This window comes from Zootermopsis nevadensis, unplaced genomic scaffold, assembly GCF_977971745.1.
Source record: "Zootermopsis nevadensis isolate Lab colony 2312 unplaced genomic scaffold, Znev_1.0 Znev_ptg000020l, whole genome shotgun sequence".
NCBI lineage: Eukaryota > Metazoa > Arthropoda > Insecta > Blattodea > Termopsidae > Zootermopsis > Zootermopsis nevadensis.
This window is the reverse complement of record NW_028259152.1, coordinates 17,214,734-17,239,235: the sequence shown is the minus strand read 5'-3', so window position 1 is coordinate 17,239,235 and position 24,502 is coordinate 17,214,734. Positions and strand designations below refer to the sequence as shown.

At 39.1% G+C, this 24,502-nt stretch overlaps 1 protein-coding gene across 1 annotated transcript in view; it reads left to right on the top strand.

Annotated features, from left to right (window-relative positions):
• The window catches only part of XNP (ATRX chromatin remodeler XNP), a 190,136-nt gene that overhangs the window by 21,684 nt on the left and 143,950 nt on the right, over nt 1–24,502 (top strand). The window contains exon 2 of the mRNA XM_087352021.1: nt 17,484–17,585. The gene's annotated coding sequence lies outside the window, so the exon portion shown is untranslated. The remainder of the gene's footprint in view (nt 1–17,483; nt 17,586–24,502) is intronic.

Genomic DNA, 24,502 nt, shown 5'->3' with positions numbered 1-24,502 from the left:
TAACCTAACCTAACCTAACCTAACTTAACCTAACATAACCTAACCTAACCTAACCTAACCTAACTTAACCTAACCTAACCTAACCTAACCTAGCTTTTCGGACGATTTCCCACGTTTTTCGATTTTTCGAAAATTTTCGAAAAAATTGAAATTTCTCAAAAATTTTCGAAATTTTAAAAAAATTAAAAGTGGCTGAAAATGGCATGAAACGCGAAGAAAATTAAAGATTTTCCAAATTTTCGAAAAAAATTTGAATTCAGAAATTTTCAAAATTTTTTGGTTTTGTGCGCTTTTTGGACGATTTCCCACGTTTTTCGATTTTTCGAAAATTTTCAAAAAAATTGAAATTTTAAAAAAAATAACCTAATCTAACCTAACCTAAACTAACCTAGCCTAACCTAACCCAACCTAACTTAACGTAACCCAGCACATGCTAACCTAGCCACTAGTTACTTCTTCTAACGTATTGCAATGAAGGCAAAATAACCGAGACGTATGTAACATAAAGTAGACGTTCCGAAACGTGACATTGTGATCACGCGTGCTCAAGCGTGATGTAGCGTGACTACGCGTGACCTTCGCTCAAGTAGCGACCAGGGATCACCATAAGTATCGAATTGTGACGAAGATTTACAAAGCGTGATCAAACGTGACTAAGCGTGACAAAGCGTGATGAAGCGTGACAAGGCGTGATTTACTGTAAAGGCGTGACGAGATGTGGCCAGAAGAGTCGAAAGATGACGAATTTAAACAAAGCGTGACCATGCGTGACCTTGCGTGACAAAGCGTGATTAGTCGTGACGTACTGTAACATAAAGTAGACGTGCCGAAACCTGACATTGTGATCACGCGTGCTCAAGCGTAATATAGCGTGACTATGCGTGACCTGCGCACACGTGGTGACAAGGGATCACCATAAGTGTCGAATTGTGACGAAGATTTACAAAGCGTGAGCAATCGTGTCTAAGCGTGACAAAGCGTGATGAAGCCTGACTAGGCGTGATTTACTGTAATGGAGTGAGGAGATTTTGCCAGAAGAGTCGAAAGATGACGAATATATACAAAGCGTGACCATGCGTGACAAGGCGTGATTAGTTACGTACTACAACGCATGACGAATTGTTACCGTAAATTGTCGAAACGTTACAAAATTTTTCAAAACATTACCTATATTAACAGAATACACCACCCAAACCTAACATAGTTTTAAATAACCTAAGTTAACCTAACTTAACCTAACCTAACGGCACCCTACCCATCCTAACCTAACTTGTTGATACTTCATCTAACGTATTGGAATTTAGCTGAAATGAACCGTACTATACGTAACATGACGTAAACGTGCCGAAGCATGACTTAGTGATCACGTTTGCTTAAGCGTGAACCAGCGTGACTAAGCGTGACCTGCGGTCACGTCGTGACTAGGGTTTATACGAAAACCGAGTTAAACCGGTTTTCGAATGTTTACAAAAAGAAAACAGAAGCAAAACATAGTTAAAACATTAAAAAAGTATTTATACTTATTTTAATTTTTTTCAGTTTATTTAATATTTATGGAACTACAGGATTATAACAAAATGAAATATACTCTATACAAAACCAAATAAAAAACTAAAATATCTAAAATCCTTACAAAATATGAATTATAAACTATCTCGTTTGCTAGATCCAAGTTAAAAATTTGTAGCCTCTCAGAAACTAATTCTAATGTTTTCTTAGCATCGCAGGAACTAGCTTTTGGAACTGAGCCCAAATTACAATCTTCCGCAAAATGGTGTACGTTGATATTCAAATATATGCGATTTATTTTGCTAATCTACTCATCTAAAGTTATAGAAAATTTTTTCCCAATCTTCTTAATACAATCCAATTCATTTATAATTTCACGTTTGGCATTGTCATAAATCTTATGAGTGAGATCCATTACTCGAGAGTTGTTTTTTTGTAATGAATATCCCCGTTGTTGCAAAGACTCTCGTATGAACGAGCTCGTTGTAATGCTATTAATGGACAATCCATTGCAGCAAGTTTTGCTATAATTTCTTCCAAACTGCTCTTTTTCACGAAATTAGAAATAGAATGCGTTTGTGGATTTGCATGTCAAACATTCGCCTGACTCATGAAGATTAGTTTTACTACAATATGCTTGTGCCCGAGGCGATTTCAAGTCAAAATATTAACGTCGTTAATTAATTGATTAACTAATTTTGCCATATTAATTCTAGCATCTGAAACCGATTTTTTAAATTTTAAAAAACTATTTTCGAATTTTACAAATTTATAAAAAAAACCGGTTTTTAAACCCGATTTTTAAAAACCGACAAACCCTAAACCTAACCTAACCTAACCTAACCTAAACCAACCTAACCTAACTTAACGCAACCTAACCAAACCTAACCTAAACTAACACAAATTAACGTAATCTATCCCAACACAAAGTAGGCACTGACCGTCAATTGACCTTGATATATCTATGACCTCTAAATGATATTGCAATATCTCAGATTCCTACAGTTCTCTTTGTATGTGCGTGACAAAATTTTATTTCGAATGACCTTGAAATTTTGTGGCCAATATTTCTCAAACAGTTTGCTTGATCTTGTTGTGGTCTTCACATGACCTTGGCATATTCGTGTCCTCATTTTAACATGAGTATGGTCAACCAGGTATTTACGGTTTGGCGGAAATAAATATTAAAATATATGACCCTGAGAATTTTAAAGACTTCCAACTGGGAAACTGGTGGACCGATTTTGTAGAGCCTTCCGTATGACGTTGTCCTGTACGTGACCTAATTTTGACATGAGTATGGCCAACCAGGTATTCACGGTTTGGCAGAAATAGGCGTTAGATCTATGACCTTGAGAATTTTAAAGACCTGTATCTAGGAAACTAGTGGGCCCATTTTCGCGTGACTTCCATATGACCTTGACCTATACCTGACCTCATTGTGACAAGAGTATGGTCGACCAGTTACTTAAGGTTTGGCAGTAATAATCGTGAGAAGATATGACCTTGAGATTTTTAAGACCCGTATCTAGGAAAGTATTGAGCCGATTTTGTCGTGGCTTCCATATGATCTTGACCTATACGTGACCTTATTTTGACACGAGTATGGTGAATCATGTATTTACGGTTTGGCAGAATTAAGCGTGAAACTTATGACCTTGATAATTTTAAATACCTTTATCTGGCAAACTATTGGGGCGTTGTTGTCATGACTTTGTCATGACCTTGGCCTATCAGTGACATCAATGTGACAAGAGAATAATCTCTCTATGAAGATGTGAGGGCGAAATAATGTACATCAGTGGTCTCCAACGCGGTGCCTGCGTGCGCCATGGCGCCCGCCAAGGCTTTTTTTGGGTGCCCGCGTTAATACGGAAAGAGGTTATACTGAATAATGAAGGCCGTTCAACCGTGAACATTATAAAATCAAAGCGCAGGTCTTGACTATTGTTTCCGAGCAGCAACATCATCCTACACTCCCAAATTTGGAAAACGGGCCAATGAAATGCAGTGCCAAACATCACACTAACTTCCCGCTTGAGTAATAATAATTGTACTTATAAAAGTACGTATTTTTGATTACGTGGTTTCATGTATCATTAAACGTCGTGTTGTTTTGCGTATTATTTGGTGTCCATATCTTATTTGTCCAGAGAAAAGAAAATTTTGCTTTGTTAATTGGTTGGTGTCCGCCACGATCTCATAAACTCTCAAATGTGGCCCGAGGGCACAAAAAGGTTGGGGACCACTGACCTACAGTAATTAGCTTCAGAGATATTCGTCAGGTGTTTACCAACGCTTTCTGTTTGAATTTTAACAGCAGTTGGGCCCAGTTCTCCTTTCTAACGTTAGTTGGCGCCACAATCTTGTTGTGCTCAGAAGTAAATATACAGCGGTATACTGAAAGGAAAATAATTAAATATTCACGAGGTAGTTTAGTTTATGAAATTCGTTTTCAGACTAGATCAAATACAGAGAGAGAAAAAAGTAATGTTGAATGCTTGAATAAGAAAATATTAACATTAATTGATCTTGGGAATATTAAGAAATCTTTGTCGTCTAGGGACAGCCATGTTGTATGTTCTTAAGATGAAATTCAACACGTAACTTTTTTTTAAGGGCTGACCTTGAACTTTAATATTATTCCGAAACATAGTTTAAAGGCAACTGTAAACGTTTAAACTCGTAGGGACTGCCAGACACCCGAAGTCTTTTCCAATCACATGACTTTTGGGGGCAGTGCCCTCCCCGAGAAGAATAATTTTGATATTAGAGGTGTTGTTTTGTTAAATAGTATTTAGTCTGCTCTTAATTTCCTTGGGAACGTAGATGGTTGTCTTCTGGAATGTATCAGGAAGGAGGCTTGTAGAAGTTTTGGTCATCTATCTAAGTCCTTGATTCGCTTAGAACGTTTTATATTTTATCGTCACTAAAACTCAGAACGAGACCGATTAAAGTTACATCTTTTTCCGTGATCGTAAAACTGCCGCGAAGACTGTGCGCGTCTGGGGGCTCTCAGAGGCTCATCTTACGAGTCTTAAATCTTATAAGACCTCCCTTCCAGTGAGTTGTAGCGTATATGACAACCCTTAGATTGGTTCACTTTCCACGACAAACATTAACGTCACATATTTAATTTGTATCTTATATGCGTCATGTTTGTGTTTGATTAATCATATTTATTTTGTACAGTCTATACACAAACGTTTGATGTTTATTGGTGTTGTAAAAATTATATAATATTAAAACATTTTATTGTGTAAAATATTATATTAGCGCTCTTAATCGTAAATACGATTTTACATTATAGTTTTTAAAATATTTTAAATTGATAAAAACCTGAAGACGACGGTATTACCCGTCGAAACATGTCGTTTTAATAAAAGCGCTAAAAAATATAACGTAAAATCGTATTTACGATTAAGAGCGCTAATATAATATTTTACACAATAAAATGTTTTAATATTATATAATTTTTACAACACCAATAAACATCAAACGTTTGTGTATAGACTGTACAAAATAAATATATTTAGTCACATATTTATTTACTCAAATATTATCAACGTTCACAGAATGGAAACAGTGACATTGGAACAAAAGACTGTTCATTTGTTCATGGCTTGAACATAGTCTGCTTGTGTACAACTCGGCAAAACACGTTCGTACGTGCTAACGACTGCAGAACTAGAACTGGCGTGATTCAATGTGATCGAAAAACATTTCCCAGAGTGATTTCAACCCTCGCATCACCCCTCCCCCTCGTTTGCTGCAGACAGCTTCAATATACGAGGCGCGTCCCAAAAGTAAGTTTCCCTGGGGCCGTTTACAGAAACAAAACACAATTTCATGGAAATATTTATTGCAACAGATACAACAAGTGTCCAGCTATTTTTCAACATATTCGCCACCGGAATTGAGACATTTGTCATACCGTGGGACCAACTTTTGAATACCTGTGTCGTAGAAGTCTGCCGCCTGGGATTGAAACCACTGTGTGACAACCATCTTCGCCTCTCTGTCATTCTCAAAACGCTGACGCTGACCGGACAGGAATTTCTTGAGGTGTAGGAAAAGATGGAAATCACTGGGAGCGAGGTCCGGGCTGTAGGGTGGATGATTAAACACCTCCCAGCTGAACTCCTGCAGGAGACTTGCTGTCCGTCGAGCCGTGTGCGGCCTAGCGTTATCACTGACCGCACTTCACAGTCGGCGGGAGCTGGAATAAGAACCTCCATCTTCAACAGCTGCAACGATGCTACTGTGAGAACGCGGGAAGTTCCGTTAGTGCATGCGCCATGCTACGTCATTGCTCTATCACGTACGCACAGTCGCTTCGCGCAATATAAGGTTTGCTAGCTGTGGGACGAGTGGGAAACTTACTTTTGGGACGCGCCTCGTACTTACAAAACGGGGAAAGTTTTATTATACACGGCATTCCTAAGACGATTAATTTCTTTTTGTGAACGAGGGGTCATGTTTGACCCTCACAGTCTGCGATTAAATTAACCCTCAACGTCAGTTACAGCGTTGATGAAGAACTGGACGGACGACACGAAACGATTTCCTGTAAATCAGTTTACTGAATGCGCCTTGCGTAAATGTCGATCAGAACGGCGATGAAGCAGAGTTATTAGCGTAAAATGTCGAAATGTTCATGATTTCCGGACGAGGGGCATTCCTTGTCCCGTGCCAACTACAAACGCTCCCAGGTCCTACCTAGAACCGTCAATTAGGAATGACCTGAGGGCGGCAGTCGCCATGACGCCACGACTATCTTCCCACGTCCACAGCGCCGAGCGGCTAGTAGTGGAAGGTAGCCATATTTTCCAGATGACGGCATTGAAACTGGTCTTCACTGATGCCTTCTTCGTCTTCATCTCCTCCTCACAGAATTGACCTGAAATTAATAAGCAAACAAGAAGCCTTGATCAAGGTAGCCAGTGTTCATGCCAAGAACCGAACCCACGACCTCCAGAATATTTTTATTTAGTGTTCTGTCTGACGACAGGTCCATATGAACAGGATCCTTCCATCCTTTTCTCGGACTGGGACCTGTTCATATACGTTCTTGGCAGACGATCCAGAAGTGGTTTGCCATTGCCTTCTTCTGTGTGTGAATGGAGTAATTGTTGGGATGCCACGGAGGAAAACTCCGTGTTGACTAGACCACGGCCTTGCCCAACACAAGTTATAAATTCGGGCACCGCCGGGAATCGAACCCGAGACCCCAGGATTACAAGGCCAGCGTTCTGACCGCTAGACCACCTCATCTTATTATTATTATTTAGTGTTCTGTCTGACGACAGGTCCATATGAACAGGATCCTTCCATCCTTTTCTCGGACTGGGACCTGTTCATATACGTTCTTGGCAGATGATCCAGAAGTGGTTTGCCATTGCCTTCTTCTGTGTGTGAATGGAGCAATTGTTGGGATGCCACGGAGGAAAACTCCGTGTTGCCTAGACCACGGCCTTGCCCAACACAAGTTAAAAATTCGGGAATCGAACCCGAGACCCCAGGATTACAAGGCCAGCGTTCTAACCGCTAGACCACCGTGACAAACAAGAAGCCTTGATCAAGGTAGCCAGTGTTCATGCCAAGAACCGAACCCACGACCTCCAGAATACAAAGCAAGAATGATAACCACGGTATCGCGAGAGTCTGGCTATGTTATTAGACTATTTGATAACGCCTTTTCAACTGAAGACACTATACAGCGTCGGATGGAGGTCTATACTGGCCTTGGGCGTCGTACCAAAGTTAACGTACGCGTCTGGACCTGCTTAAAATGGTACCAGATAAAAGTGAAATAGAACATTTCGGGCTTTGTCGGGAAAAATTTTTTATTACCAAAGAAAAAAAGATTCATTTATATTTGCTCTCATCTTATGGTCATGACGCTGTCGGGCTCCGAAAATAAATCCCACGGACTTGATTTTCTGTGTGATTTCCGATAAATAAATCGAGAGAACTCCTAAAAAAAAACTTGGCATCCGAAATATTTTTACCATCCCTGAGCGTCGTTAAATAATTCATCTGAGGATTACTGTCATTTATGATTTGTTAGCCAGGGCTGATTGCAGATAGATCGGACTTCTTTCGGGTTGGAATTAGAGGACGTCGGGGTTGGGTAGTGTGTACATTCCTAAGTAGAATTTGAGGTTATCACGGCCGTGAGTCCGAAGATGGCTGTCTTCTGAGTTGTGGCGTCGTGTCCTCTGATAGAACTTTACCGACGTTTCAGAGGTCATTGCTGCCTACTTCTTCCACGCTACACGGTGCTTCAACCCAGAAGACAGCCATCTTCGGACTCACCGCCATGATAACCTCAAATTCTACTTAGGAACGTGCACATACGCCTCTTATCCTTGGAGAAGTGCGCCGGATTTCGTCCGGGTCAGAACGGTCGTACGCTGAACTAATTCCGGTTTGATCATAAACTATGAATAAGCACATTTCTGTTTTGTTTTAATGTTCCTTACGTATTTTCTCCGTCTTATACGTCGCGCAGGAACAGAACGGAGACTTTGCAGAAGTTCAGGATTCAAGGACGGAGTTCGCGCTGTGTTTAAAATAGATTTTTTCTTTCCGGCTGTAGCGAGGTATGAATGGGCTTAATAAACGCTGACCACATTGTGTGGGCCGGCAGAGTTCATGATGACTATGAAGACAGCGAGCGCTGTTTGGGAACTTGATTTCATATTCTGGTTCCATCAGGTCCCCAGGTCGTTCTTGTGGGCTGAAATCCGTTGCATTCCTTCTTGCTGCTGGAGGCTGGAACTCACGTGGCGGATGTAGGCGTGGGTCCCCCTTCTTCTCCCCCCCAACTTCCCCTGTGCCCAGCGTCCTTTCATCAGGACACTGACTGAACTGTTAACGTGGGCCTTCTTATGTCTGTCTGTCTCTTTCATTACTTCCTGGTCTTCAGAAATAAAGAATTGCCCCCTTTCTGTGCTAAATATGTGACCTGCTAAGAGTAAGATATTTTAACTCGTTCAGATTCGTACAGTTTTTGACAAGGTATGAGTTTTTGTTATTAAACCTGAGATGGTAAAGTTGCGTCATATTGTGATATAATAACTATATATTAAATATTATCCGTCTAATCACAATAAATTCTTATTAAATATTAAAATATTACAATAATTAACATTTAAAATATTTAAAATATTAAATGATGTTCTTTATCGAAATATTCGATTTACATTAGACCATCATTTTTCATGAAAAAGATAAAGAACATCATTTAATATTTTAAATATTTTAAATGTTAATTATTGTAATATTTTAATATTTAATAAGAATTTATTGTGATTAGACGGACAAGATTTAATATATAGTTATTAAACCTGTTCCAAATGTTTTTAATTCTCAACATTAGGGCTGCAATGCAGTGCAGTGGTTACGCTGAATCCGAAAGGAGACGCGTTCTACAGTTCATTCTTTAGTACAGCCACGAGGACCAGATAAATGTCTGACCAGACACGTTTACTTTTCAAAAAAATTTTTTTAAAAAATTTCAACCCGAAATTGGGATTTAAAGTAATATTTGCAAGTTCAAATGCTTGTCTCTGGTTTGCAGAACCAGAGACAAAATTTCTACAACTTTTGTGTTTCTTAAGAAGAAATTTCATCGAAGTATAAATCGTGACTTCGTTTGTATTTTATAATCTAGTTGCCAGGATTAAGTGACCATTTCGTTTTAAAATTTGTGAAAATTTCTTGAATACTGAGTTGGGCTGATCAAACAGTCGTACCAGATGTCTAATCGGATTCATAATTTTAGAAGAAGCCATTAAGAATAAGGATACTTCTTGACTGACGTCGACAAAGGTCCTGCTCGACCTTTATAGAAACTGTTTTCGGAAGACCGAGGATAATTTTAAATTGGATTTAATAGAAATGTGTTTTGTAGACAGAATCTAATGGCTTGTACTTGTGAAATTTTAAGTGACTGAGGAAAACCGCTCAAATTATGTAGGATATCCGACCTGCGGGCCGAGATTTGAATGCGGGACCTCCCGAGTATGAAGCAGAGTTATTAATCAAGCGGCATGAATTGTGAGTTTTGTGGGGGAAAGACTTGGATGAATGTGTGTCTGGAGCCCGGGACAGAGGAGCCGACGTCGCTGGTATTCTCTCTCTCTCTCTCCCTCACTCTCGACCTGATGGTTCCAGCCGTGAACACGTGACAGGAGAACGGATTGTCGTCCACAAAACGACGTGGTCTTAGTCAGCGGGACGAACACGTGAATGGAGATTCGAAAATAGAATTAACGGAAACGCGCCCTGGTTGTATTTTCCTTCGCGGGGAAGTGTCGTGTTTCGGTCGGAGTTGGAGTTGGAGGATGCCGACGTTGGCCTTCTGGGCTAAAACGTAGTGTGAACTTACAGGCAGATATCAACATTTCATAGGAGGAAGGTAATGCCTCCATTTTAATATTATCCTCCCATCTACGTCCACGACTTCCTAGTGGTCTCTCTCCTTCTGGTTTGCCCACCAAAAACCCTGTTTGCATTCATCCCTCTTCTCTCCCATGCGGGCTACATGCCCCGCCAATCTCATCCTAATTGACTTTATCAGTCTAATTACATTTGGTGATAAGTACATGCAACTTTCTCCAGCCTCCTAGTAAATCGTCCCTCTTAGTTCCAAACATTCTCTTCAGCACACTGACCTCAAACACCCTCAGACTACGATCCTCACTTAGAGTCAGAGACCAAGTTTCACACCCATACAAAAATACAGGAAAAGTTGTAGGTTTACAAATTTTAAAATTTACTTTTTGTATCTTATATGCGTCATGTTTGTGTTTGATTAAATATATTTATTTTGTACAGTCTATACACAAACGTTTGAAGTTTATTGGTGTTGTAAAAATTATATAATATTAAAACATTTTGTTGTGTAAAATATTATATTAATTCCACAGATAAATATAACGTCTGACTACAATAAGCAACTTACCATGAAAATGGAAAGCTACAAACAGAACTACGGATCATTATAATATATTGCATTAAATATCTAATAGTTTTTAAAATATTTTAAATTGATAAAAACCTGAAGACGACGGTATTACCCGTCGAAACATGTCGTTTTAATAAAAGCGCTAAAAAAATATAATGTAAAATCGTATTTACGATTAAGAGCGCTAATATAATATTTTACACAACAAAATGTTTTAATATTATATAATTTTTACAGCACCAATAAACTTCAAACGTTTGTGTATAGACTGTACAAAATAAATATATTTAAAATTTACCTTTTTAGACAGCATGCAAAGAGACGAAGGCCCCGAACTGAGTGGTAGCAAGCATTACCCGAATTTAATCTGCTCTAAATTTCCTCGTGAATCAAATTTTGATTTGTTACTGTTACTCCCAAATATCTGAACTTCGCAATATTTTCAAAGTATTCGTTAGCTATCTTTATGCAACTATTTGTCCTCCATTCTGGTGACGAGATATGAACTTGTACTTGGTATTCTCTGTGTTTAGTTCCAGACCAACCTCCTTACTGGGGCCAATCAGAACTTCGGTGTTTTTATGGTATTTATGTTATCTTACAATAGATTCAAATCATCAGCATAGATCAATTTCCATCTGTTTTTTCGGACCTTTCTAATGGCATTTTCTAAAGCGAAGTTAAAAAGCAACGGAAATAAAGCATCCCCTTGTTGAAGATCGTTTTGAATAGGAAACGTGTCAGATGAACATTTACCGAAACGGACTTTACTGTAGCATCAAGAAATCTGACTCGGGTTCAGCTGTTAATCGTATGGTCCTGGGTTAGGATCAAACATGGAGAAAATATTTTATTTATATTTATTTAGTGTTCTGTCTGACGACAGGTCCATATGAACAGGATCCTTCCATCCTTTTCTCGGACTGGGACCTGTTCATATACGTTCTTGGCAGATGATCCAGAAGTGGTTTGCCATTGCCTTCTTCTGTGTGTGAATGGAGTAAATGTTGGGATGCCACGGAGGAAAACTCCGTGTTGCCTAGACCACGGCCTTGCCCAACACAAGTTATAAATTCGGGCACCGCCGGGAATCGAACCCGAGACCCCAGGATTACAAGGTCAGCGTTCTAACCGCTAGACCACCTCATCTTATTATTATTTAGTGTTCTGTCTGACGACAGGTCCATATGAACAGGATCCTTCCATCCTTTTCTCTTCTCGGACTGGGACCTGTTCATATACGTTCTTGGCAGATGATCCAGAAGTGGTTTGCCATTGCCTTCTTCTGTGTGTGAATGGAGTAAATGTTGGGATGCCACGGAGGAAAACTCCGTGTTGCCTAGACCACGGCCTTGCCCAACACAAGTTATAAATTCGGGCACCGCCGGGAATCGAACCCGAGACCCCCAGGATTACAAGGCCAGCGTTCTAACCGCTACAATTAAATCATTCGAGTAATGGCCGTTTATTTAGAAGGCAGAAGGCCGTGTTGTACCCGGCGAACGCTGCTGGCCACAGGTTGTAAACTACGGACGGTAATAACCGAGAGTAGCATTATTCCACGCACAGGACCTACGGCCATGCTGCCAAGAACCGTGTCCTTCACAAGGTCAGCTGTATCTGTGCGAGACTTCTCTTTTTAGTGTTTCTTCATTGGCTTGGCTTAAGTTAACATACTGGCTGGATTTGCTTTCACTATCGGTGCTACCTCCCCTCCCCCCCCATTCCCCCCTCCACCTTCCTCCTGCCGGAGACAACAGCCACATAGTTTTGAAGGTCCTGACGTCACCAGCGTTTAAATTTTTATAGAAAGCGTCAATGAGTTGGGCAGGGAAGTTGATTTAGTCTGTAACGTTCCTAATTTTAAGCTTGTTTACTTTGGTTTGGTTGCTCCTGCTGCATCTTGTTCACTATTCCCCTCGGCTGAGAGAAACTCTGGTTTGTTCGGTTCAAGAACGTTCCATCCAGCACAGCCCACAGCCCAAGTGCTGCTTGCAGGTAGTTTTATTATCGACATAATTCAAGTTGCCATCGAACAGTAGTTTAGGATGGAATGTTTATAGATGGTCTAGGAAAGATTCAAATATGATAAAATGCTTTTGGCAGTCTGGAATCCAGAGCCTGAGACAGATGTTACTGAAGAAGACGATGATGTCTCCTATGTGAAATTCCGGGTCTTTCTTGAGCGAGTGACAGATGTTTAACCGGCCAGGAAATTCCATGTTTTGTAGGACCCACAAGTTTCCTTGTTCACGACAACCTCATCTTTGGTCTCTGTTTTGAACCAGGTCATCATTTCCAGCTCGCATGTTCACAACATGATTGGCTAGCACAGTGGTATTCAACCTTTTTTGTTCGCGTACCCCCAGATATAATTTCTCTTCAACTTTGTACCCCCAAAGTTGTTGGTGTATAATTCGAGTTATACGTAGTATATAATCTACATCTAAAATAAATTAAATAAATTACATTACTGATTATTCAGTGTTTATCATGAAATAATATTTTTTTTTAAATTTCACGTACCCCCTAAGATGTCTTCGCGTACCCCCAGATATAATTTCTCTTCAACTTTGTACCCCCAAAGTTGTTGGTGTATAATTCAAGTTATACGTAGTATATAATCTACATATAAAATAAATTAAATAAATTACATTACTGATTATTCAGTGTTTATCATAAAATAATATTTTTTTTAAATTTCACGTACCCCCTAAGATGTCTTCGCGTACCCCCAGATATAATTTCTCTTCAACTTTGTACCCCCAAAGTTATTGGTGTATAATTCAAGTTATACGTAGTATATAATCTACATTTAAAATAAATTAAATAAATTACATTACTGATTATTCAGTGTTTATCATAAAATAATATTTTTTTTAAAAAAAAATTCACGTACCCCCTAAGATGTCTTCGCGTACCCCTAGATATAATTTCTCTTCAACTTTGTACCTCCAAAGTTGTTGGTGTATAATTCAAGTTATACGTAGTATATAATCTACATCTAAAATAAATTAAATAAATTACATTACTGATTATTCAGTGTTTATCATAAAATAATATTTTTTTTAAAAAAAAATTCACGTACCCCCTAAGATGTCTTCGCGTACCCCCAGATATAATTTCTCTTCAACTTTGTACCTCCAAAGTTGTTGGTGTATAATTCAAGTTATACGTAGTATATAATCTACATCTAAAATAAATTAAATAAATTACATTACTGATTATTCAGTGTTTATCATAAAATAATATTTTTTTTAAATTTCACGTACCCCCTAAGATGTCTTCGCGTACCCCCAGATATAATTTCTCTTCAACTTTGTACCCCCAAAGTTGTTGGTGTATAATTCAAGTTATACATAGTATATAATCTACATCTAAAATAAATTAAATAAATTACATTACTGATTATTCAGTGTTTATCATAAAATAATATTTTTTTTAAATTTCACGTACCCCCTAAGATGTCTTCGCGTACCCCCAGATATAATTTCTCTTCAACTTTGTACCCCCAAAGTTGTTGGTGTATAATTCAAGTTATACGTAGTATATAATCTACATCTAAAATAAATTAAATAAATTACATTACTGATTATTCAGTGTTTATCACAAAATAATGTATTTTTTTTTAAATTTCGCGTATCCCAGGTTGAATACCATTGGTCTAGTATAATATCCAATCTGATACTTTGTTAATATCCACACGTTTCTATTCTGACCTCATGACCTATTTCCCTAAGATCCTTCTTCGTATTTCCATCTCATTCTGGGTCTCATTCTTGGGTACTTATATTTATCAATACCTTTCCCGCCCATCTCCTTCCCGCTACATAACCTAACCAGAATAAACCTCCTTTATTTCATTTCCCTCGCAACATTAAGTGACTTTTTTTAAATTGAGAAGTTTTCCCACGCCAATACGTCACAGATCTAAACATCGCAAATAGCAAATAAGAACATATTTTATTCTTAATATTAAAAGTTTAAAAAAAATATATACCATATCCAGTCTCATGCTATCGTACTTGCAGTTAGGTTAGAACATTAACGACATATTAAATCAATTATAAACATAACAAATTAATCGGGCATAAATTTAAATTAGTTAATGACCACTTTTACGTAATTATATTTTATCAGCTCCTGTGGATTAACTGATAATTTACTTCTGAAACAAGAAATACCTGCAAACTAATGACAGAACTTCTAGGCCAATCACAGGAAAACGTGTCACGAGCGGGATTCCAACCAACGATCCACTGCTTGAATTGTTTTATGAACTGTATCTTGTTACCTTGTCATTAAATTGTCGTGATAATTAATTAACTTTACAGAGCGGAGTTATTATTGAGAAACTAATGACTGTTTAGCCCTAGAAATTCTTCTCCTCTTCTGGAAGTCCAAGGTTAGGTGCCGTATTGTCAGGAGCTCGCCACAGGACCTTATATGGGTCAGATGAAACCAGTCCACATACCATTTATTTAAGATCAGCTTTAATATTATTCTCGTATCTAAACCTGCGACTTCCAAAAGGTCTTTTCACACTAAAATGCTGTATACGAGGTGCGATCGGAAAGTTTCAAGACTGTGTCAATAGAGGGCGAACCGGATGTAGTACGAGCTTCTGTCTTTAGGGGGTGCGGCCTACATTCATAGTGAATCAGTGTGCCAGCCGGCATCATCGAATTAGCATTTGTTTCTTAGTTACGGGCGTTTTGGTAGTGCATTACACCGACCCTCCTGCGATTTCGGAATGGCGTGTGCATCAAATTTTGCCAAAGACTCGCCAAAACGGCTACGGAAACGTATGAAATGCTAAAGCAAGCATTTGGGGAGTCCGCAAACTTTTGTGTGGCATTCACGTCTTAAAAATGGCCGAACCTCTGTCGATGATGACGAGCGTTCTGGACGACCATCTTCGAGCACAACGCCCGAAAATGTTACGAAGATTCGGCAGGCCATTCACGAAGATCGACGTCGTACCATCAACGACTTGTGCGACATTGTTGGGATAGGCTATGGGACCTGTCAGCTGATTCTAAAGGAAGAACTCCACATGCGACGCATCGTGTCTGAGGACCAGAAGCAGAATCGACTTCTCGTTTGTCAGGAGCTCAAAGATCTTGCAAGAACCGACCCCAACTTCCTTTCTAAGCTCCGTGTGACTTCTTCCTCTTCCCAAAGATGAAAATTCAGCTAAAGGGAAGGAGATTTGAGACGATAGAAGAGATTCAGGCAGAATCGCAGATGGTGCTTGACAGGCTGACAAAGAAAGATTTCCAGGGATGCTTCCAGGCTTGGCAGCGGCGCTGGGATCGTTGTGTACACTCCCAGGGGAACTACTTCGAGGGTGATGGATGAATTTAATACCTGAGATAAGTGTACGGGTTTTTATAGGCGCAGTCTTGAAACTTTCCGATCGCACCTCGTACATGTCTCACCATCATATCAGTATTGAAACACAAAGATACGTCTTCCTGCTTGTGAAAGGCATTTCTCTCTTCCAATTAGAACAGGGGGTCTTGAAGGAACAAGTGTTAATACGAAGCTGAATTTGCCGTCGTTCAACACCCACCAAGACGCAGTGTTATGAAACAAATGCCAAGCGCTCACGCGTCGACTTTCAATGCGGTGAATTAATTACACGCTTTTGAGTATTGTGCAATATCCGGACCAAGCCCAAGGTTACCGCGGACTCGCATTGAATTAAAAACGGGTACGCTCTTAGATAGAGCTTCTGTGCGTTCATGTTGTGTAATCGTAGCGACTGTTGTGAATCAGGGTTTCCCAAACTGAGAGTCTCATATTTAGAATGGGCACATATAAATTCTGTGCATGGACTATTTTTGTATCGCTAGAATCGCAAATATGGCGACGAGTTGAAACATTGATGTCATATCAGGGAAATTTAAAGCTGCTGGAAATATTGCTCGGTGATGGATCACTTAAGACAGTTAGTATAATGTTAAGAGGACTTACTTGCCTCTCCGGATGTAATGAAGCATTTGAAATATTATGTAGGCCTGTATTTGTTATGCCAATGCATTAAGCTTATGTTCGACGTCGAATACATTAGCATTAAGTGGGCGTCAGAGGTTCTACCCAGGATTTCGTGATAGACTAATCCAGTGGTATTCAAAATTTTTGTTCTCGTACCCCCAGATATAATTTCTCTTCGACTTTGTACCCCCAAAGTTGTTGGTGTATAATTCAAGTTATACATAATATATAATCTACATCTAAAATAAATTAAATAAATTACATTACCGATTATTCAGTGTTTATCATAAAATAATATATTTTTTTTAAATTTCTCGTACCCCCAAAAATGTCTTCGCGTACCCCCAGATATAATTTCTCTTCAACTTTGTACCCCCAAAGTTGTTGGTGTATAATTCAAGTTATACGTAGTATATAATCTACATCTAAAATAAATAAAATAAATTACATTACTGATTATTCAGTGTTTATCATAAAATAATATATATTTTTTTTAAAATTTCATGTACCCCCTAAGATGTCTTCGCGTACCCCAGGTTGAATACCACTGGACTAATCTATTCTTGTTTAACTTTATGTGATTGAATTAGTTATCCAATTTAGCAAAAGTTAAATGCTGGAGAGAATTCCAAACTGAGGTGTTCCACGATGTGTACTCTACACCTGATGTTAATAGGATGAAATGAGACGGCATGTAGCACGCATGGGGCTGGTGGTAGTTGGTACAGAATATTAGTACTTGGTTTTGTATCGAGGCGAATCTGTGCGGTTAAAATCCGTTTGAATTTAAGGCCAGGGTATCAGAGGGAAGGAAGCGTGTACTGTCCATCCTAAGAACATCATTTTCCCAGGGACATTTCTGTGCTTTGCGTTTGTTATCCGCAAGCTACTGACGTAGGAAAAACGCACGGATTCGCCCCGATTGCATTATCTGGAAGTCGCGTTACGCGGCGCACTGCTTCTGATATCTGTCACTATTTTCCATTAAATTTGGTTTCAGCATCCGAGGCCATCCGAACACTCTGTGGCTAAAATGTGTGGTACCTACTTCCGTACCGGAAATACGTACGCCGACTGCCAGCGTCCTCAAGCGTAGAAATATGTAAGTACTTCTGACGTAATTTTAATCTGGAATTTGCTAATTGTGTCAGTGAGTTAACTTTGTGAAGGTTGTCTACAGCTGATACATTCAAAACTTCAATTTCATGCTGAATTGTTAGCTATATTTTTGCATATTTTATATGGAGGGAGTGTTCATGGTTATTATGAATGAATACTGTAGTACGACACAAAACAAGCCACTCTTTCCGTGTTTCGAAACTCTCGATTACACAAATACCTGATTCGCCTTGTTGTTATGCAACATCACCGCAAATCAGTTGCATAAACCATTGACTTGTATGTTAGCAGATGTTTGTTAACGTTATGGATCCGTAGAAAAGATAAATAATTGTTGATGCCACGTTTAAAATGAGAATCAACGTCTCTGGTATTCAGAGAATACGTCTTTTTAAATTTGAATGTAAAGATGTTTCGCTTGAGCGTTAGGGAAATACATGACGTGATCGAGGAACTTAGGAGGTTCGCGATCACGTAACCCGCCTTAAAGGAATTGAGTGAGGAACAGGAAGGAGAAGGCTGATGTAAGCTGTTCGCGTAGTTTGAATGGGGGGGAGACAAGAAATGAACGCGTAATTTTTGCGAAGAAACTTTCAGGTGTAAAACTAACACTTGGAAGACATTGAATGTGACGGGAGGATAACATCTTGCCGCTAACTCAGTTCCAGGTAAAATTACCATCTGATCTAGTTACTTTCTGGAATCGTGTATTTTTGAGAACAGCTGATCGTCGACAAGGGGAGGTGATCTTCTGTCCGGATCTTCGTTGCTGAAGGCAGGGTCTGTCACGTTGAAACAAGGGAACAATTCGAGGGCCAGGAAAATATTTTGGATTTTGAAAATGCGGTTAACATATATTGGTGTTGAAACAGTTGGGTCCAGACCTTCAGTAGCTGTAAGCAGGATTTGAGCTTCTCTCGATTGTCCACTGCCTTCATCAGGAGGATAGCTTGACTCTAAAAAAAAAACACGTGTAATTTGCAACGCACAATTGCACAGGCTTCATTCATCTGTTCGGGAGGATATGGTTATCGAACGCTGTATCAGGCATTAAACCTATTTACAACACCATGTCTGTTGGTTGTTTCAACACATTTCGCTTGTGGCCTTGGAGGGGATTCTCTCGTATGTTCAGCCATTGGACAAACACATTTAATGGGTTCCCCCCCCCCCCCCCCCGCCAATCCACTCTTCACACAACCGAGCAGTTGAATGAAGTCTGTGCCGCTCACAAGACTTAGCAATCACCATGCCGCATTGCCATCTATCGGCAACTAGGCATAGCATCGCATGGCCGAGATACATTACCATTACAATATGGCACTCCGCCTTGAAAATGGTCGATTCGTTGCTGTAATACTGTGTTGGGCATTACCAGGCATATTTTATACGCACGACGTTTAGGGATTTGTCTCTAGGACGTTTTCAGGTCATTCGACACTTTGGAGTCCTGGGCTGGTACACTAACCCCTGGCAAACACTAATCTACCGCGGTAGTGTAGTAGTTGGTGTACAGGTCTGTCACTCGGATGATCCAGGCGACCAACATTTCAGAGGCTCGTATTACAGAAATAAATCATTTCTTATCTGCAAAACAATTATTTCTGTATGTGATGAGTTAGGTACTGTGACGATAATTCAATTCAATTCATTTATTGAATAATGTTTCACAAGTGAATGGGCAAAATACGACACCTAAGTAATATAATTAAATTAATAATACTAAATAAACATTAAACAATAAAAAAAACAGAGAAAACTTATAAAATTAAAACCACAAAATAATTCAATTCATTTCAATTCATTTATTGAATAATGTTTCACAAGTGAATGGGCAAAATACGACACCTAAGTAATATAATTAAATTAATAATACTAAATAAACATTAAACAATAAAAAAAACAGAAGACTTATAAAATTAAAACCACAAAATAATTCAATTCATTTCAATTCATTTATTGAATAATGTTTCACAAGTGAATGGGCAAAATACGACACCTAAGTAATATAATTAAATTAATAATACTAAATAAACATTAAACAATAAAAAAAACAGAGAAAACTTATAAAATTAAAACCACAAAATAATTCAATTCAATTCATTTATTGAATAATGTTTCACAAGTGAATGGGCAAAATACGACACCTAAGTAATATAATTAAATTAATAATACTAAATAAACATTAAACAATAAAAAAAACAGAGAAAACTTATAAAATTAAAACCACAAAATAATTCAATTCATTTCAATTCATTTATTGAATAATGTTTCACAAGTGAATGGGCAAAATACGACACCTAAGTAATATAATTAAATTAATAATACTAAATAAACATTAAACAATAAAAAAAACAGAGAAAACTTATAAAATTAAAACCACAAAATAATTCAATTCATTTCAATAATAATAAAAGTAAAACATTACAAATACAATGTACCATATTAATAATAATAATAATAATAATTTTCGGGACATCATGGCTTAAATTAAGCCGCGGACCTACATGCGGGTCGCGACCCACTGGCTAAGATAAAATAAACTAGAATATGGGAGGGTATGAACCGGATCAAAGTACCTCAGGATATAATTTTCCTGTTAGCTGCTGTAGTTCGACAGCCTTTAACCCTTTGAAGGCGAAGATCGTCTGAATATTATTTATGAATCCAGACCGTACCGCGAAGAAAACACTACACCTCACCATTACGAAAATCAGCTGGTTAACCCTTTGAAGCCGAAGATCGTCTGAATATTATTTATGAATTCAGTCCGTACCGCGAAGAAAACACTACACCTCACCATTACGAAAATCAGCTGGTTAACCCTTTGAAGCCGAAGATCGTCTGAATATTATTTATGAATCCAGACCGTACCGCGAAGAAAACACTTCACTTAACCATTAGAAGTCGAATCAGGCGGTACCACATAAGATTTAACAAAAGAACATCCGGGCCAAAGCCTTAACTTATTCCCTGATTTGGTTGTCTTTGTATTGCATTGACTGTCATTACGTCTCTGGTCCAGATCATTATGTACATAATCTCTGTTTTGTAAGCTCTAGAGAAGAAGATTTTCTCTCTCCGAATACAAAACCTGGGGGCTTATGTGGATTTTAGAATTAATCTTTGTAGTAATCTGGTCGCTTATAAGACAACGCGGATCTATTCTCAGGGTCGTGTGTTACAACGGTTAGGTTAATGTCATTTTCGGATCTGATGATTAGGCCCTCAGACGTGCTCAGAACGGAACAGCGGAACACATGAACGACGTCTGTAGGCATCGGTCATATTCCCACTGGAAAGAATCCATGAAGCTTTACTACAGTGTGATGAAGAGTTCAGGATAGGCCCCAGTTTATCGACATTCTGGTTCCAGAAAAGCAAGGATTCTCTTTAGCTCCTCGAGAAAACCGCCGTACATATCAAGGAATTGGTAAATTGCAGCATTCGGTTTAATTATCGCATCACTGAAGTAATGTCTTGAAATTCTATGAGATTTTACTGTGTGTTTTTGAAGATTCTGCAGCTTTTATCGACGTAGTTCTTTAAAGAGGGGAACATTTTAGGTCCATGGCTGTACCTGATGAATCATAACATGACAATATATATATAAAATATATGATATACAGGGTTATTCATAATTCCCTGAGACATTACAAAAAATCGCTAGACTTCAATGGTGCAATGGATGGTAACATGCGACATGCCGATAGAAAAAGAAACTCTCCAAGTTTATTTTGCATACCTCATAAATGCTCTATGACCATGCACTGCTTCGTTGGCCACCTCGATCACCTGACCTGACGTCATGTGGTTTTTTATGGGGGTACGTGAAGGACCGGGGCTTTGTACCGCCTCTGCCACGGGATCTACCTGAGCTCCGAAGACGAATCATCGCTGCCATCTCACAAATCGATCGTGACATGCAGCAGTAGGTGTGAGCGGAAATGGATTATCGGCTTGACGTCTGCCTCGTCACAAATTGAGGACACGTAGAGCATTTATGAGGTATGTAAAATAAACTTGGAGAGTTTCTCTTTCTATCGGCGTGTCCTATGTTACCATCCATTGCACCATTCAAGTCTAGCGATTTTTTGTAATGTATCAGGAAATTATGAATAACCCTGTATAATATAATGAAATTATCTTTGGAACTCTATATAACATGTAGTCTGTGAGCGATATTTATTCCTGACTTATGATTTTAGGCAGACGAATCTTAACAGTCGTAATTAATATTTGTAATTCTCTGAGCATCACAACGCAGTGGTTCCTTGGTTTCGTTAGTTCGATATTAACGTCTGCTGCAATGAAAAAATTCGGGTTCACTGTGTCGTGTATTGCTCTGAAGTTCTCTTCTGTTCAAGCCATCTGTATCTTCATGTCTAATTACTGTCTAAAGCAGGGTAATAGGCGGATAACATGTTCACAACGAACTGAGCGTAGATGCGAATGTCGTGGACCATCTGTTTGTACTTTGATCTAGATAATTTACGGTAATTCTGAGTCCCTTGGATAGTCAGCGGTTTCCGGAACCTTCAGCTCCCATTGGTCACTTTCTTAAAAACAAGAGTTCCTCAGTTTCCGCTTACCCTTGATTCTGTTCCAAGCCTTTACATAGATTTAAGAAACGTCTTCCTAAATTCTATTTCTACGTTTACAAGACACCCATCGCCATTCTATCCAATCTTAAGTCACTTTAATCCATTGCATATCATCACATCCCATACACATATGTAATATACATTTCGTTATAACCCTGCAGGATTTCCACTAAAATCTTGTATGCATTTCTCACTTCTCCCGTGCGAGCTACATGCCTCGTCCATCTCACCCATCGACACCTTCATCTCCTCCTCAACTGCTTACCTAACCAGCGTTTGGTTCATGAATAAAATTTTTCTTGGATATTATCCATCGTCTAGTAAAATATAAAACGTAAAACGACGTTTCGGAGATGGGACTCTATCTCCTTCTTCAGGTTCCGGTCCGGAGATAGGGATTAGCTCTATCTAGTGGGCCCAACTGAGTAGGAACCTGAAGACGGAGATAGAGCCCCATCTCCGAAACGTCGTTTTACGTTTTTTACGTTTTATTACTAGACGATGGATAATATCCAAGTAAATTTTTATTCAATTGACTCTTCACCATCGTCAAGAAGTTTTAGGTTTGGTTCATGGTTTTATATTTTCTCGAGGTGACAGGTTCGAATCTTGGTCAGAACACCGACTATACCCACAGTCCCTCCGTTCGAATACCGGCTGACGACCTCGAAACTGCTGCATTATATTTATTCCAACGTGATCGTCCTCTGTTATTCTATGCCAAATGACCTCAAACTATTTTGAGCTGAATTAAGGTTAGGGTCGAATTTCCTCAAGACGAATAACGAGATCTGTTTTCAGGAAGACGATGGATGGATTGACACACATTGCAGTTACGTTATGTTGCTTTGAGTGATCTTGTGAGCAGAAATCAACAGGCAAATGACCTGCCATTGATAAGGTCGAGTCCTTTCGAGCACGTGCTGTGACGTCACGACCAATCACAAATTCGGGACATTTTATTTCAAACTCTAAAATAATTTAGTGAAGCTCTGGTATGACTAACGGGCATCGCCAAGCGATTAAACCGATTCTTGTGATACGATATATCGCTTTGACCATGTTTACGAGCCGTCCGACTGCTTTGCTGCTCCTGAGTGCTTGTTTTGGATAAGGATACGTTTCTACGCTTTTAACAACAATTTTGTTCAGCCCTATTTTTCCAAGCATTATCTGATGCTCTAATATTATCATTTTCCTGCCTCGATATTTTTCGTGTTCAATTGTAATTTATTTAAATAAGCTTTTTCAATATATCACAATAGCATCGAATGAGAAGATGATGGTAAAACATGAATTGGGAAGGATTTGGAAGGAAGCGGTTGTGGCCTAATTCAAGGTAATTGCCTGGAGGGACTGAATGAAACCAAGAATGGTCTGCCGGTGTAGATTTGAACCTCGGACCCACCGAATACGAAGCAGGAGTGTTAACCGCTCCATCAAGACGTCTGGTTATATATTTTACCGGTTTCAAAAATCAGAATAGTCGCAAGGGGCCCAGATTTCGGCTCGGCGGGGCTCTTTCCACCACGTCCTTGTTCCATCCCGCTCTCTACACTTTAGGGCTTTGCCCACAGGACTTACTTGTCCCCGGGGCTTTACCTCAGGTTAGAGCACTCAAGTCTCGCGACGACCGGGACTGTCCCCGAGGGCCTTGGTCACCCATGGGGCGACGGCCCCTGGAGTCACCCTACGTAATACAACCCTTCGCCTGATCACAACTTAACCTAACCTCTGGACATTTACCTCTCAGCCATTTCTCCAGCATGCATTGTAAGTGGGGCTAAGCCCCCACACACACACGTACATACGTACTTACGGGTTCAAATGTCGGCCCGGAGACCGGCTATCGTGACTGGGGTTTTCCGTGGGTTTCCTAAGGCTCTCCAGGCAAATGACTGTACTCAAATTAGTCCACGACCGTTTCCTTCCACATCCTTTCCAATTCAGTGTTCACTAGCGTCTTTCATTTAACGCGTTTTGTCTCAGCTACTGGAAAGCGTCATTAAATAAACATGCCCTGCTCTTGTCTCATTCGTCTTTATGACAGGAAAAAGTAGATCAGATGGAGAATACGATTTAATAAATGTTTTTTTAATTTTAATGTTGGGTTATGTTTATGTAATAGTTTATTATGAGTTGCGTTCCGTGGCTACATATTTCGATACACGCAAATTGTCTTGATTTCATCAAAATTGTTTACTTAGTTTGGTATAAATTGAATTATATGGACGATATTACGTCTATTTGGTGAAGTTGTAACAAAGTTATATAATCGCATGTACAAACAATTGAC